Below are 11,602 nucleotides of genomic sequence, written 5' to 3' on the forward strand. Positions count from 1 at the left end.
GACGATAATTACTTCCTTCTCTGTAGCGTAGTTATTGGCTTCCCTAGTGGCTCAGAGATACAGAATCTGCCTGCCAATGCAGGAGACACAATTTCTATCCCTGGGTCGGGAAGATGCCCAGAGAAGGAAATGGCACCCAATCCACTATTCTTGCTGGGGAATCCCATAGACAGAGGAGCCTGGCAGGTTACAGTCAACAGGGTCACAAAGAGTCAGACACAACGACTAAACGACAGCATTGTTACAAACAGAACTAGCAGTGCCTCTGTGATAGCCCACTGTATTTACAGTTTCTTTCCCAGTGACCAAAGGAAGCTCATTCTATAACAAAATCATGTTCCACGTCGATCTTGCCTTCACCTGACATTACAAAAGGGCTAAGTAGCAGGTGAATATACAAAACACCCATGTGATAGGCATTTGAGAAACTGGTTGCTGAGCTACGCAAAGCCAAACTGGCCTTGTTTCGAGGCTTTAAACATTAAATATGGTTTGGCCTTTGTGGTTTGGTGGTGGTATTACTATGAACACTTAAGAAGTGCCAGGAAGATGACAGGATCGTATGGTCCACAGCCTTTGCCTTGAAAAGTGAACATTATATGAGGACTTTGCTTTCTATTATATGTTCTAACAGGAAGATAGAAAGTTGTGCCATCAAATTAACTGAATATATCTTTAGTGATTTTAATGCATCAACTTTTTAACACCAGAATTGAAACAATATTACTTATAATGTTTCACATCATTCATGTTAAATATGAATTTTGCTTTCTTTACACATTCTCTCTAAAGACAAATGTCCCATCACAGATGATGGCCAGCAATACATGCCGTTATCTGATTGTTTGGAGAAATGCAGAGCATCAGCCAGGAACATACTAAATAATCATTTGTGAATTCAGATGAGTGTTATCTAAGTTCTGAATTAGAATGTCAGTAATTAGGTCTAAAAGTATTAGTTGCTCAGTTGTGTCCAACTCTTTGCGACCCCATGGACTGTAGCCCACCAGGTTCCTTTGTCCATGGAATTCTCCAGGCAAGAATACTGGAGTGGGCAGCCACTCGCTTTTCCACAGAGGGGGTCCTCCTGACCCAAGGATCAAACCTGGGTCTCCTGCATTGCAGGCAGATTCTTTACCATCTTAGCCACCAGGGAATCCCATGAACAGTGTGAAAAGGCAAAAAGAAATGACGCTTAAAGATGAATCCCCCAGGTTGGTAGGTGTCCAATATGCTACTGGAGAAGAGCAGAGAAACAGATCCAAAAGGGATGAAGAAGTTGAGCCAAAGCAGAAACAAAACCCAGTTGTGGATGTGTTTGAAAGTAAAGCTGTAACAAACAATACTGCAGAGGAACCTAAAATGTTCAGTCCATGATTGAAGGTAAAATTGGAAGTGGTCATACAGAAGATGGCAGGAGTGAACATCGACATTTTAGGAATCAGTGAACTAAAATGGATGGGAATGGGCAAATTTCATTCAAATGACCATTATATCTACTACTGTGGGCAAGAATCCCCTAGAAGAAATGGAGTTGTCCTCATAGTCAATAAGAGTCTGAAATGCAGTACTTAGTTGCAATCTCAAAAATGATAGAATGATTTCGGTTCATTTCCAAGGCAAATCATTCAGTGTAACAGTAATCCAAGTCCATGCCCCAACTACTAATGCCGAAGAAGCTGAACAGTTCTATGAAAACCTACAAGACCTTCTACAACTAACACCAAAAAAGATGTCCTTTTCCTCGTAGGGGACTGGTAGGAAGTCAAGAGATACCTAGAGTAACAGGCAAGTTTGGCCTTGGAGTACAAAATGAAACAGGGCAAAGGTAACAAGAGTTTTGCCAAGAGAACACACTGGTCAAAGCAAATACCCTCTTCCAACAACACATGGACATCACCAGATAGTCAATACTGAAATCAGATCAATTATATTCATTGCAGCTGAAGATGAAGAAGCTCTCAGTACATTCAGTCACTCATTTGTGTCCGACTCTCTTCGACCTCATGGACTGCAGCACGTCAGGCTTCCCTGTCCATCACCAACTCCCAGAGCTTGCTCAAACTCATGGCCATCGAGTCAGTGATGCCATTCAACCATCTCATCCTCTGTCGTCCCCTTCTCGCTCCTTCAAACTTTCCCAGCATCAGGGTCACTGGAAGTGAGTCAGTTCTTTGAATCAAGTGGCCAAAGTACTGGAGTTTCAGCTTCAGCATCATTCCTTCCAAAGAAATCCCAGGGCTGATCTCCTTCAGAATGGACTGGTTGGATCTCCTTGCAGTCCAAGGGACTCTCAAGAGTCTTCTCCAACACCATAGTTCAAAAGCATCAATTCTTCAGTGCTCAGCTTTCTTTATAGTCCAACTCTCACACCCATAAATGACTACTGGAAGAACCATAGCTTTGTCTAGACAGACCTTTGTTGGCAAAGTAATGTCTTTTTAATATGCTGTCTAGGTTGGTCATAGCTTTTCTTCCAAGGAGTAAGTGTCTTTTAATTTCATGGCTGCAGTCACCATCTGCAGTGATTTTGGAGCCCAAAAAATAAAGTCACTGTTTCCATTGTTTCCGCGTCTGTCATGAAGTGATGGGACTGGATGCCATGATCTTAGTTTTCTGAATGTTGAGCTTTAAGCCAACTTTTTGACTCTCCTCTTTCACTTTCAACACGAGGCTCTTTAGTTCTTTGCTTTCTGCCATAAGGGTGGTGAAATCTGCATATCTGAGGTTATTGATATTTCTCCTGGCAATCTTGATTCCAGCTTGTGCTTCATCCAGCCTGGCATTTCACATGATGTACTTTGCATAAAAGTTAAATAAGCAGGGTGACAATAGGCTGCCTTGATGGACTCCTTTCCTGATTTGGAACCAGTCTGTTGTTCCATGTCCAGTGGAAGTAGCTCTATACCGTCAGCAAAAAGAAGACTGGGAGCTGACTGTGACTCAGATCGTGAACTCCCTGTTGCAAAATTCAGACTTAAATTGAAGATAGTAGGGAAAACCACTAGGTCATTCAGATATGACCTACATCAAATCCCTTATGATTATACAGTGGAAGTGACAAATAAATTCAAGGGATTAGATCTGATAGAGTACCTGAAGAACTATGGATACAGGTTCGTAACATTGTACAGGAGTCAGTGATCAAAACCATCCCAAAGAAAAAGAAATGCAAAAAGGCAAAATGGTTGTCTGAGGAGGACTTACAAATAGCTGAGAAAAGAAGTGAAAGGCAAAGGAGAAAAGGAAAGATATACCCATTCTAATGTAGAGTTGCAAAGAATAACAAGGAGAGATAAGAAAGCCTTGTTAAGTGAACAGTGCAAAGAAATAGAGGAAAACAATAGAATGGAAAAGACTAGAGATCTCTTCAAGAAAATTAGAAAATATATATATTAGAAAATTAGAGATATGAAGGGCAAAGATGGGTAAAATAAAGGCCAGAAACAGTATGGACCTAATGGAAGCAGAAGATATTAAGAGTTGGCAAGAATACACAGATGACCATGATGGTATGATCACTCATCGAGAGCCAGACATCCTGGAACGCGAAGTCAAGTGGGCCTTAGGAAGTTTCACTATGAACAAAGCTAGTGAATGTGATGGAATTTCAGCTGAGCTATTTCAAATCTTAAAAGATGATGATATTAAAGTGCTGCACTCAATATGCCAATAAAATTTGGAAAACAGAGCAGTGGCCACAGAACTGGAAAAATGTCAGTTTTCATTCTAATCACAAAGAAATGCAATGCCAAAGAATGTTCAAACTGCTGCACAATTGCACTCATTTCACACACTAGCAAGGTGATACTCAAAATTCTTCAAGCTAGGTTTCAACAGTATGTGAACTGAGAACTTCCAGATGTACAAGCTGGGTCTGGAAAAGACAGAAGAACCAGAGATCAAGTTGCCAACATCCACTGGATCATAGGAAATGCAAGGGAATTCCAGAAAAATATCTACTTCTGCCTCATTGACTATGCTAAAGCCTTTGACTGTGGATCACAACAAACTATGGAAAATTCTTAAAGAGGTAGGAATACCAGATCACCTTACATACCTCCTGAGAAACCTGTAGGTCAATAAGCAGCAGTTAGAACCAGACATGGAACAATGGACTGGTTTCAACTTGGGAGAGGAGTACGTCAAGGCTGTATATTGTCACCCTGCTTATTTAACTTCTGTGCAGAATACATCATGCAAAATACCAGGCTAGATGAAGCACAAGCTGGAATCAAGATTGCCAGAAGAAATACCAATAACCTCAGATATGCAGATGATACCACCCTAATGGCAGAAAGTGAAGAGGAACTAAAGAGCCTCTTGATAAAGGTGAAAGAGGAGAGTCAAAAAGCTGACTCCAAACTCAACATTCAAAAAAACTAAAATCGGGACTTAACTGGTGGTGGTTCAGTGGCTAAGACAGTGTGCTCCCAGTGCAGGGGGACTGGATTTGATCCCTGGTCAGGGAACTAGATCCCACATGCTGCAACAAAATTCTACCTGCCACAACTAAGATCCAAGATCCCAAGTGCTGCAACTAAGACCTGGCCCAACCAAAAGGTGGTCTATAAAATATGGCATTTTTTTCTAATAAAAAATTCAATTCAAAAAAACAAAAAAACCTTAGATCATGGCATTTGGTCCCATCACTTCATGACAAATAGATGGGGAAAAACGAAAACAGTGACAGACTGTATTTATTCTTGGGCTCCAAAATCACTGTGGATGGTGACAGAAGCCATGAGAATAAAAGACACTTGCTCCTTGAAAGAAAAGCTATGACAAACCTAGACAGCATATGAAAAAGCAAAGACATCACTTTGCCAAAAAGGTCCTTCTTGTCAAAGCTATGGTTTTTTCAGTAGTCATGTACAGGAGAGTTGGACCATAAAGAAGGCCGAGCACCAAAGCATTGATGCTTTTGAACTGTGGTGTTGTAAACGACTCTTGAGAGCCCCTTGAACAGCAAGGAGATCAAACCAATCAATCTTAAAGGAAATCAGTCCTGAATATTCATTGGAAGCACTAATGCTGAAGCTGAAGCTCTAATACTTTGGCCATCTGATGTGAAAAGCTGAGTTGCTGGAAAAGACTGTGATGCTGGGAAAGATTGAGGGCAGGAGAAGGGGACGACAGAGGATGAGATGGTTGGATGGCATCACCGACTCAATGGACATGAGTTTGAGCAAACTCCAGGGGATAGTGGAGGACAGGGAAGCCTGGTGCAGTCCATAGGGTCGAAAACTTGGACACAGCTAAGTGACTGAACAACAAACAACAGTTAGGTCTGACTCAGCTCATTTGCTCATGGAACAAAATCTTGATTACCTGCCGTGGATATTCCTGACAGTGCTTAAATTCCAGAAATTATCAAGAGTTATGATACTGGGGTCTGAAGGGCATTCCTGGACCTTTCCTCCAGTGCTCTGGAGCTTATCCTCGTGTTTCTGGACTCACATGGGGAGCAGCTCTAGTCTCCTGCCTCAAGGATGATCACGCTCCCAGTGCCTGTGGTTGCCCTTGGTCATGCTCCTCTTCTGTATATGACTCTCACAGCCTTTTCTTTTTTTTTTTTAATATTTATTAAAAAATTTTTATATATTTATTTATATATACCAGGTCTCTGCTGCAGCAAGTGGGCTCTTTTTTTTAATACTTTTATTTGTTTACTTGTTTGGCTGTGCTGAGTGTTAGTTGTGTCCTGTGGTATCTAATTCCCTGACCAGGGATCAAACCCAGGTGCTCAGCATTGGGAGTGTGAAGTCTTAGCCACTGGACCACCAGGGAAGTCCCAGCAGGTGAACTAGTAGTTGTAGCGTGTGGGATTTCGTTCACTGACCAGGGATTGAACCTGGGCCCCCTCCATTGCGAGAGTAGAGTCTTAGCCATTGGACCACCAGAGAAGTCCCTCCCTTTGCCTCTTAAAGTGAGCAGTTTGGACACACAAGCACGAAGCATCCCTCACTGCCTTGACTTGCATCACGATTATGGTTCCCAAAGCATCTGGGGAGCTGACAAAAGAGAAAGACAAGATTTAAGATTTTTACGCAAGGCTCCCTCCAGGTAAGGACTTCTCAGAAATTGTCATCTTCATGCTGCTGCTGCTGCTGCTGCTGCTAAGTCACTTCAGTCGTGTCTGACTCTGTGCGACCCCAAAGACGGCAGCCCACCAGGCTCCCCCGTCCCTGGGATTCTCCAGGCAAGAACATTGGAGTGGGTTGCCATTTCCTTCTCCAATGCATGAAAGTGAAAAGTGAAAGGGAAGTCGCTCAGTCGTGTCCAACTCTTCGCGACCCCATGGACTGCAGCCCACCAGGCTCCTCCGTCCATAGTCACCCTAAATATCCAGATGAAATTTGGCCAGAGATGCCTTGCTGACCTGGTTGCTTCTGTGTCTTTAGTGTGTGACATTTCTTCCCTTCCTCTTTGACTTCTTCCCCAACAGAATCCTCCATCCTGGCATGTCTTTCTATTCTCTAAAACTGGTCATCTGGCTTGTCTTTAAGTACACAGGGTCAAGCAGTGCGCAGCCCATCTGAAGACTACAATCTGGAGGCTGAGTAGACTGGAACATGAAATCAAAGGGGGACTGGGCGCTGTCCCGACGCTCGGAAGCCAGCAGGACCTGACTCTTCATTAGTCAGTCCATCCCCGCAGGCCAAAGAATGGGTGCATGCCAGTCCACTCTTGGGGAAGGCAGTGGAAACAGATGGTATCGGCCAGGTCTTCACGGCCCTTCCTCCCTCGGCAGAACTGCAGGGCAAGGGTCAGAGGCCACTGTGTGTGCTCCTGAGAGCGAGGACCTAGCAATCTCCTCTCTGGCCAGGCCCTCCACCCCCAGAAAGAGGAAGGAGGGGTGTGCACTTGGATTTGTTTGTTTGTTTTAAGACACAACTGAAAAGGGAGAGCTAAAGTCCAGGCCCACCCGATAAGCAAAAACAGCACTTTCAAGCATGGTTAAATTGGACGTTTTTTTTCTGGGCATGAAGGGACACCTGTAGTTAGTACTCATTCCCAGGCCTGCCCTCAGCCCATCCCAGGCAGCTGAAGGAGCAACTGAGCCTCAGGCCTGCGGGACAAGCGGGGAAGAGGCCTCTTGAGGCACATGCGCCTTAGTCCCAGGCAAGTCGGAATCCTGCAGGAGACCCCTTGGCCCCTGGGTGTCCTGTCCCAGAGCTGTGCAGCTGGCCCAGGGTGAGAAATGGGGCCATGCACGGGCTGAAAAGCCCCCAGGAATTGGCCTGAACCCCAGATGACGGGCTCTGCCCCCTGGCAGCACTGGAAGCCTGAACACTTTCCCAAGCAGGATGGAGCTGGGGGACAGAGGGTATATGACCCCCACAGACCCCAAACTCAGGCACTGCGTCTGCCTGAGAACTCACGACGATTCCACCCAGCTGACAGCTCCTGCCTGAGGCCCCACCAGACAACGATGAGTTGGAGCCCTCATCTAGGGCCTTGGCTTGCTCCACTGTGAAGAAAGAGGTAGACTCGCGGGAAGGCATCCACACAACCCCTGACCTTGGCTTTGCCCACAGGCAGCAGTCCAGGAGGTTCCCAGCCTTGCCTCTCATCTGCCTGGGCTGGGCCAAGGCATAACTACTGTCAGGGGCTGGGGCCTGGTGGCTGGTGTGGTCTCCCGCTGTGCTCACTTTAAGCTGGACATCACCAGCTCACAGAAAAAGCAGCCCCTACTCCCTGACAGAGCTGACCTCAAAATTTCAGACTAGGGTGAGTTATCCTCATACCTGATCCATGGGTAAAACTGTAACAGGAGGGTGAGCCTCACATTCTGGACTAGGTTGAAGTGCCAGGTTGACGACATGCTGGTGAAACTACCGTAAGAGTACAGATGCAGGGCCCGCCGAGACCGGCCTGGCTTCCAGCACAATGGAAATTCTTCCAGCTGCCTCACTAGACTTTTTACTCCCCGCATGAGCTGGTGACAAGAGTGTATGTGTCAAGGACGTATGTGTTGAGGGAAAAAAAGAAAAATCTTAGGAGTGATCTGCAGCCAGTCCCTCCCACCATGGCCTAATCCCAGGGCTGGCCGGGGGTGAGAGGGGGACATCTGGGATTTGAGCCCCTCCCCTGCCCGGGTGGGAACATCATGTTCTCTACTCAGAGATGCTCATCCAACCGTTGAGGACTTGGGGTCCTGGGAGGACTCCAGGCGGGAGGAGACAGGGTTGAGTGAGAATGGCCAGTTCGGTTTGAGAAACCAGAAGGGAAAGGAACTCCAAGAGACAACTGATTCCAGAACAACTCTATGTACTCCCAGCCCTGGCCCTCCCCTGGCCCAGGCCCTGGCAGAGAGGAGCACTACCTCACAGCCCCAGCCCAGGGCTGGCGGGAAGACAAGGCGCCACAGTGTTCACACACGTACCTCAAGCTCCCCGCTGCCGTCCTCTCCAGCATAGAAGGGCTGCCTTGATCTCCGGGTCCAACGCTGGTCCCCTGCACCTTCGGACAGCCTCTTTCACCTCACAGCCTGTTCCTGCCTGGGGCCTGGTTACTTCTACATCCCTGAGATGAGGTCTCTGATCAGCACCTCCCCTCCATGCTTCACCTCCAGGCCCCTCGCGGCTGCTCACAGTCCAGCCCTGTCCTCTAGCCTCTTGCAATCCCTGCTCACCCTACCCTAGCAATGGCCTCTCCTGATTTTCAGGCAGAAAAGAGAAGCAATGGGTCGGAAGCGCCGGGTTCCTCCTCTGATCGCCACGTGCTCTGCTCGCTCCTGCCCCACTGTCCTCCCTTCACTGGCAAAAGCCCTAAGACTTGCCTGCAGTTGCTCCCTCACCTCCCGTCCCTCACAGCCCAGCCCTGCTCTGCGCTTCCCGGTGGCTAACGGGGCGGACAGAGCTGCTGAGCAGCTGAGAACAGAGCCGACTTTCTGGAGTCTCAGCCTGATCCACCATGGCAGACTTCTCCCTTCTACCTCAAGAACCACCTTCCCAGGAGCATCCAGGTCTCCTGGTTTTCTTCCCACCTCCGTTGCCAGGTGTGGGCTATAGTTAAAGGTTGAAATATAATTTAGTTAAATATAGTTAAAAGTTGAAATGCCCCAGGGCTCCACTCTGGGTTCTGCTCTCTCCCTCCTTGGGAGGTTTCAGCAGGGACAGCCCTGGGGTGTTACCTCCCTGTTGAACACCTTGGGTTTAGACCTCCACCTGGGACATCCGCTGATCTGAGGGTCTGGTGGCCCCAGGTCAGGGTCCTTCTCCTGGCTCTTCGCTCTTCCTACTGGGAACTTGCTGAAAGGTTTGCTTTTCTTTCATTTTTTTTTTCTTTTTAAAATTTTATTCTTTAAATTTTTTTTTAATTGGAGGATAATTGCTTTACAGTGTTATGAGAGTTTCCACTGCACAACATGAATCGGCTCTAAGTATCCTCCCTTTTGAGCCTCCCTCCCACCACCCTTTAATTTTTAAAAATGTGGAATATACCAAAGCTGTGCAAGACAAAGACATTCCACTCAATGGTTTCCCATAGGCCAGAAACTTGGAGTGCAGCCCAGATGAAGACACTGTCAGGGTCCTGCAGCCCCTCTCGTGGCCCACCAGTCATTCCCTCCTGCTCTATCCTGAGTTTTAAGGTAAGGTGGTCATCACTTTCTTGATTCATTTTTACCACCTAAACATATCTAAGGAATCACTTTCCTCATACAGTGAAATATATACCTGTAATTAAATGCAGAAAGGAGAAGCCATCCTCACTGCTAGTTTTGAACAGTCTTGTCTTTCTCTCTTTTGCTTCCTCTGCCTCTCCATTCTATCATCACTACTCTCTGGAACCTGTGGTTACCAGAATATGTTCCCTATATTTCTCCTTGCTTATATAATCATATGTATACACATATATATAGTGTGTGTGTGTGTATATATATATACATACATATAGTATGTGTATATATATATACATACTATATACACACATTTACAGAGTGGTTTGTCTTTGTTTTACATATTTAGATCATTTTTGTATACATTTTTCTTTATCTTACTTTTCTCATCTCAACTTTGTGGTAGGTCCCCTAAATCAAGTGGCATTATTTATTCCAAGTCCTCCTTTTTGATGATGACTTAAAACAGGTCCCCACACTTTTTGATACTTCTCCCACAAAATGTGGAGTCTAATTTCCCTCTCCTTGGATAAGGCCTGGTCTTAGTGACTTTGACTCTAATGAAGAGAATGAAGCAGAAATGACTCTGTGACTTCTGAGTCTAGGTTAGAAAGATGATACAGCTTTTGTCTGGCTTCCTTTCCTCTCTCTCAGGACAATCATCCTTGGAACCTAGCCACCCTGTTGTGGGGAAGCCCAGGGCACATGAAGGGGCCACGTGTGGGTGTTCCAGCCCCAGGTAAAGTCTTAACTGACAGGGAATTCCCTGGTAATCCAGAAGTTAGGACTTGGGGTGCTCACTGCTGAGAGCCCGGGTTCCATCCCTGGTCAGGGAACTAAGATTTCACAAGTCATGCAGCGTGGCCAGAAGGAAAACAGTCTTCGCTGACAGCCAACATCAAACACCAGACTTCAAGTGAGGAGCCTTCAAATGATTCCAGCCCTAGTTTTTAAGATGCAGCAGAGAAGAGCAGTCTCTACTGAATTCTTCACAAAGGACAGGTTTGTGAGCAAAATTAAAATATTGTTTTAAGCCACTAAATTTGGGTAATATATTACACAACCTAGTAACCAGAACACTATGGAGATACCAAAATGTCCCGACGGTGCCCCGTGGATGGGCCATCACTTTGCAGTTTTCTTTTTACTATACTTATTTCTATAAGGGAGAATCTTAACATCGGGATTAGAGTTCAAAAGCATATGTATTTTTATTTTATTGGAGCTTGTTAAATTTCTTTCCAGGGCTTCCCTGGTGGTTCAGTGGTAAAGAATCCACCTGCCAATGTAGGAGCTACAGGTTCGATTCCTGGTCCAGAAAGATCCCACATGCCACGGAGCAACTAAGCCTGGGCATCTCTCTCTCTCTCTCTCTCTCTCTCTCTCTCTCACACACACACACACACACACACATACACACACACACACAATTGCTTTCCAAAAAGGCTATAACTGATCTTACCTTTAGCAACAGTGTTTGGACAAATATTTTTCCTCACATCCCTGAAAGCCAGACCTGGTGTAGCTCTTTTTCTCTTTTTCCTTTGTTTTTTCTTATTGTCCACACCACGTGTCATGTGGGATCTTAGTTCCCTGACCAGGAATTGAACCTGTGCCCCCTGCAGTTTAAAGTGACTTATTCTCATTATTACTCTTAAAAAAAAAAACAGACTTTTTTAGATCAGTTTTAGGTTCACAGCAAAATTGAGCAGAAAGTACCAGGAGTCCTCATATAACCCCTTCTCCTGCGACACACAGCTCTGCTCACCATCGACACCCTGCACTAGTATCATAGTTTGTTCCAGTCAGGGACCCAGGGGTAACACATCATCAACCCAAGTCCATAGTTTACAGAGCCTGTTCTTTGTGTTGTACATTTCATGGGTTTTTACAAACGTCTAACAACGTGTATCTACCATTATTTCAGGGCTTCCTAGGTGGCTCAGGAGTAAAGAATCTGCCTGCAATGCAAGAGTT

The sequence above is a fragment of the Bos javanicus genome, chromosome 22 (genome assembly GCF_032452875.1).
Source record: "Bos javanicus breed banteng chromosome 22, ARS-OSU_banteng_1.0, whole genome shotgun sequence".
Lineage (NCBI taxonomy): Eukaryota > Metazoa > Chordata > Mammalia > Artiodactyla > Bovidae > Bos > Bos javanicus.